Genomic DNA, 6,037 nt, shown 5'->3' with positions numbered 1-6,037 from the left:
CAGCAACAGTACTCAGGTAGGCTGTGGCGTTCCAACGATGCTCAATTGGTACCAAGGGGCCCAAAGAGTGCCAAGAAAATATTCCCCACACCATTACACCACCACCACCACCAGCCTGAACTGTTGATACAAGGCAGGATGGATCCATGCTTTCATGTTGACGCCAAATTCTGACCCTACCATCCGAATGTCGCAGCAGAAATCGAGACTCATCAGACCAGGCAACATTTTTCCAATCTTCTACTGTCCAATTTCGATGAGCTTGTGCAAATTGTAGCCTCAGTTTCCTGTTCTTAGCTGATAGGAGTGGCACCCGGCGTGGTCTTCTGCTGCTGTAGCCCATCTGCCTCAAAGTTTGACGTACTGTGCGTTCAGAGATGCTCTTCTGCCTACCTTGTTTGTAACAGGTGGTTATTTAAGTCACTGTTGCCTTTCTATCAGCTCGAACCAGTCTGGTCATTCTCCTCTGACGTCTGGCATCAACAAGGCACTTCCGCCCACAGAACTGCCGCTCACTGGATATTTTTTCTTTTTCGGACCATTCTCTGTAAACCCTAGAGATGGTTTTGCGTGAAAATCCCAGTAGATCAGCAGTTTCTGAAATACTCAGACCAGCCCTTCTGGCACCAACAACCATGCCACGTTCAAAGTCACTCAAATCACCTTTCTTCCCCATACTGATGCTCGGTTTGAACTGCAGGAGATTGTCTTAAACCATATCTACATGCCTAAATGCATTGAGTTGCCCCCATGTGATTGGCTGATTAGAAATTAAGTGTTAACGAGCAGTTGGACAGGTGTACCTAATAAAGTGGCCGGTGAGTGTATATGTATATATATATATATATATATATATATATATATATATATATATATAAATGTATAAATTTCATCTATACTATTAGCAGAACCAAAAGAAATGTTCAAATCCTATTTTAGGGGAAATTGATGACTAACCATGACTTCAATTGCTAGTAATATTTTCTTGTTAACACTAAGAATAAAAAAGAATGGAGGCAAAATTTGGGAAAAATCATTATTATCGTTATTATTGTTAATGCTGTAAAAACAGCAGGATGGTTAAGTGAAAGGGAAAAAGGATTATTGAATTCAATTGCTGTGACTGAACACAGGGGGAACCTGTAGATTAATGTGGACAATCTAGGGATGTCATCTTTTCTAGACAGAGCGTCTGCCTCCCGTGTGGAAGGACTGAAGCACTTTCCAACACACTGTTGGCTGGGCTTTTATTTATGAACCACTTCAAGTGGTGTAGACAGCACAGTGGAGCCACCGTGTTTATAACAAAACTCAGCACGGACCCTCTGGACGCAACAGATGAGGGTCCATGTCTCGTCATCTAGATTACACTACCACCACTTGCTCTTAATTCAAACGGCACTTTGATTGTCTATTGGCGTGGATACTCACGACAGCTATGTTAGGTACACCTGCTTCCTCTCATGACATTCAATACAGGAGCATGTACTAGCTCTTTTTCACGCAAACTGTAATTCTTATCACTGGAAATATAATTTTTTTCCCCCAAATGTATTTGGCTGTAGATCAGAAATTAAGCTGGTAAGCATTTCTGTTTTTAATTCAAGTTACCTTTATTTGTAACACACATTTCATACAGATGCAAACTAAACACCTAAACACCTACAAACGGCAGTCAAAGTTCTATTTGATGTTCTACATAGAAGACACCGGGATGTCCCGATCTGATGATGTGATCGGAAATTGGGCCGATCGCGCCCTTTTTTTCAGAGGATCGGAATTAGGTGAAAAGGATTGGGATTTTAATTTAAAAAAACATTTATCTATTTGTGCTTCATGCATAGCGACCCTTGTTATATTACCATGTTTCACGCATTAAATCCCCACAAAGTCCGGCAGTGGCCATTCACACCTGTGTCTTGACACTCGATGATACTTGCTACACAGAGTTTTTGGATTGAAACAAGGTAAGTACGTGATAATATCTTGTTAAACCCATGGTGTCTTTAATTATGCTCACTCATGCTTTCACCTCCACTTACCAGAAAGCTACAAAAAGACATACATTGCAATCTAATGCTAGTGCAAGAATTATGGACACAACAGGCTAACTGACTAGCACGCTGGCCATTATCTTTTTGACCCTTGTTGCCGTTTGAATTGCTTATTATGGGATGATATCGATGAATTAAATACATTAGATGCTTAAATCATAAAGCCTAGGTGCTAGACTTCAAGGCTAAATACAATAAATAGTGTTATGTACTCACAATTAGATGTTCCCTTTATGCATATGGAGCCTTTTATTCTCAGTATCCCGCATTCACATTCTTTAATCATAATTGAAAAAAATATTTTAAAAGCCGGCTTTTAAAATTAGAATTTAACCCCTAAAATTCCCCTGGAAATGATTTTTCTTTGCACACATTAAAATCAAAAACTGTATGCAGTAAAGTTATCTTTAACTGTACTGTACAGCAACCTCCCTGTCGTTTAACCATGTTTATTTACAAAATAAAACATGAAATTAAATCTACATCACACACACACACACCAATTTCCTTTATTATTGTTCACCCACCCACATGTCTTAGACTTAGTGCATGTATATTGATTATCAAAGACTTGAGTAGACAAATGGGGGTCATCTTGAAGTGTTTGTTTTTTATTATGTACCAGGATGGGTGTCCAAAACCTTTTTTTTTTTTTTTCTCCAAATAAGAGCCTGAAAAAGGTCGCAAAAATGTTTTTCACTCAACTGATTTTATCTACTTTAAAGGTGTTTAAAAATGCCCTCCTGTTCAAACGTTTTTTTCTCCCCCCAGAAAATACAGATTTTAAGCTTTCTAATGATGTATCACACATGCAATATGGGACAATTTTGAAATTTGGCCAAATTGCGGGTCTCAAAGCCATACTTCAAGTATTTTCCGTTTTTTTTTTTTGTTTGTTTGGTTTTTATTTTTAATTGTTCTTTGGAGGAAAAGAGGGCATATATATTAATCTTGAGAATGATAAACCAATATGACCAGATATCCGGTTTTACAGGTGAGAGATACAGATGTATGGATAGTAAAGTTACCATTTGTCAGTAATTCGCCATTAAATATTCAATGAACTGATAGTAGAGATAGAATTCCGCTATCGCGAGCACAAGAATCGGCTTCTAATGCCTAGTTCAATGCATTGCTTAATATGATAATCTAGCTTTTACATCACATGCTGCGCTTGTGTCATTCACCACACACCAAACAGCGCACTTAGATCGAGACCGCATGCATGATATAATATGGACAAGCACTACTCACAGTCTGGGTTGCCTCAACTTCCCATGCATTTCGGCAGAACCGCTACTAGTCGCCGTCAATACCCGATCGTCACGAGCGTGTCATAACAATGCGAGAGCTAACGAAACCACTGTAACGCACGCTCCGTAGCATTTTCTTCACAGCCCAAAACGAAACTAGTAGTGGCAACGAAGCAACATGCTAAAACAATGGACAGTGTGATCACCGACGCCAGCGACGTGCAGCGTTTCAACGCACCCAGGAAAACAAAAGTCGGACTTTAAAGTGATGAAGGCAGCCAGATCTGTGGCCTATACTACGAAGCCAGTTTTCTGGCTTAGCAGGGTAACTTCGAGAGTAACTTCATCACGTGCGACCTAAGTTCGCAGCTAAGCGAGACTACGAAAGGTGGATATGTTGGAACCAAGAAGTGTTGCCATGGCAACACACGCCACACGCCAAACCTGGTCGTCTCAGAGTTAGATCTTGCTTAACCCCAGAATTCTAATTAACCACGCTATAATTAAACAGCACTCCTCCGCGGACGTATCCTCCTGACAATGACAGCGTACCTGGACGACCCATACGACATTGGCGCACGGATTGTGAGGGGCTCTCTTCGGAGTGCACGGGTTTTTGGAGACCGCCAGAATCCGCTGGCGTACCCGGAAGATGTTCTCCATGAAAGATTTTCAGCTGAGGGAATTCTTTACCTGTGCCAACTGATCGAGGCAGACGTCACTATAATGTAACCCGCCGAAGTCAGGCCCTCACAAACGGGCAGATTGTGTGCCTCTCCGTGCGCTCTTTTGCCAGGGACAATATATGCATTCCATTGGTGATGCTGAATATCTGCGTAAGAACACTGTATGCCGTGCGATTCGAAGTGGGGTATGGAAACGCTTCAAATTGATCGTTGAAATTGCTGAATGTAAACGAATGCGGAGCTTTGCTCTCGTATACAAGAAATATATTTAACGAACTTTTCCAGAGTTATTTCGTTGTGTAAATGAGTTAATAATAACCATAGAAATATGTAGACTATTTAAACATTGAGAAAACTTGCGTTTTTTTCTGCCAACTCGAAGAGATTAAATTAAATGTCAAATCCACTGATAGGACAGACGCACAAATATAAAAGATATAAATGTTTATTGAATACTCATCTTACAGTCTTGTTTAACTGTGAAAATTCGTTACAAAAGACGGGCTTTAATTCACGCAACAACGCATGGCATCCCTGCATTTCCTTCTTCTCCTGAGTCCTCACAAAGATAACATAAAATTATGGAAGGGGGGGTCGGGTCGGGCTCGGGCCTGCAAATAAAGTTAATTGATCGGGCTCGGGTCGGGCTTGATTTTTTTACGCCCAAACTAAGGAAAAAAAAAAAAAAAAAGGACATACGTATTCATACAGTCAATGGGACTAAACATACAATTATCCTGCTTCATGTGATGATGTGCGATAAATTATTTCTTACTGTTAACGTACCAAATCTTATTTTATTGTCCTGACAGCCGGCTTTATTTCTTTGCATGGACATAAGTAAACTGGCATATTGACGCATTCACAAATCACACGATCTGTAAATTCGCTGTCAACAGACCCGTTGCGTTCTACTCGCTGAAACGGTGTTCGATTTCGCGGTGAGGGTGGATTTTAATTCCTTATAACTCCGTATGATCATCGCGCATTCCTCCTCCGTGAAGTAAGGTGCCCGTGCCATCGTCACAAGTAGTGTTTGACTCTGGTCTCCGCCCCCTTTTATGTGAACGCACAGTAACTCTGACTGGGTTGACACAGGTTCGACTAATCAACCTCATAATCAGCGTCGTAGCACCGACTGACCACAAACTAGACAACCAGGTTTTGTCAACTCCGTATACCCGCTGGTAAACTGGATTACTTCTGGGGAGGTTGAACTCAGTTCGTAGTATAGGCCTCTGTTCGCATGGGACAGAGCTTGTGTGAAGTGTGGAGCGGTACAGAGATGGTGAGTTTTTAACCCTGAAAAATACACCACTACAATGGTGGAAAGGGCGGCATATTGTTTCCACGAAATGCAGTCTACTTAAACATGAACATGTGGATTAGTTTATCTTCCTCAACAAAAATTTGCCCTTCAAAAAAGATAAGGACAGTGATGAGGAATAAAAAAAATGAAGACGCACAGGCATGAGTGAATGGCTTTGCTGTGTATTAGGTTAAAGTTTGCCAAATAGCTAAATTGCCATGTTTTTATTCCCCCAATTATACCAGTCGTAAAGCATAATTTATTATTTATTTATGATAACACTAGCAGGTTTAATTCTTTTTTTTTTTCCTTCTAGAGCTGCTGCATATAATTAATATTTTTTTGTTTGTAAGATGTTTACGTTGAAAGTTTGCACTTAAATTACTTACCTCTTGTGTTAAAAACACCAGGAAATACATTAAATGAATTACTGCGCTTTATTGTTGTCTGTCACTGGAGTTTTATTTTACTATCAATCCCATCCAACAAAATGACTGTCATATAGTAAGCCTTATATATATATATATATATATATATATATTTTTTTTTTTCATTAAAAAATAAAACATAACATTGGTATGAAATTTTGTTGTTTAATTTTGCTATATTAGAAATGTGGTCTTTTTATATGTTTAAAATACTGTACAAACACACAACAAATATTTACTATCGTATCGTTTTCACTCTATCGAACCGTATCGTTCTTACACTGAATCGAATCGCTCGGCCTTAAAA

This window comes from Corythoichthys intestinalis, chromosome 10 (genome assembly GCF_030265065.1).
Source record: "Corythoichthys intestinalis isolate RoL2023-P3 chromosome 10, ASM3026506v1, whole genome shotgun sequence".
NCBI classification, from domain to species: Eukaryota; Metazoa; Chordata; class Actinopteri; order Syngnathiformes; family Syngnathidae; genus Corythoichthys; species Corythoichthys intestinalis.
The sequence above is the reverse complement of the archived record's forward strand: the minus strand, read 5'-3'. Positions refer to the sequence as shown.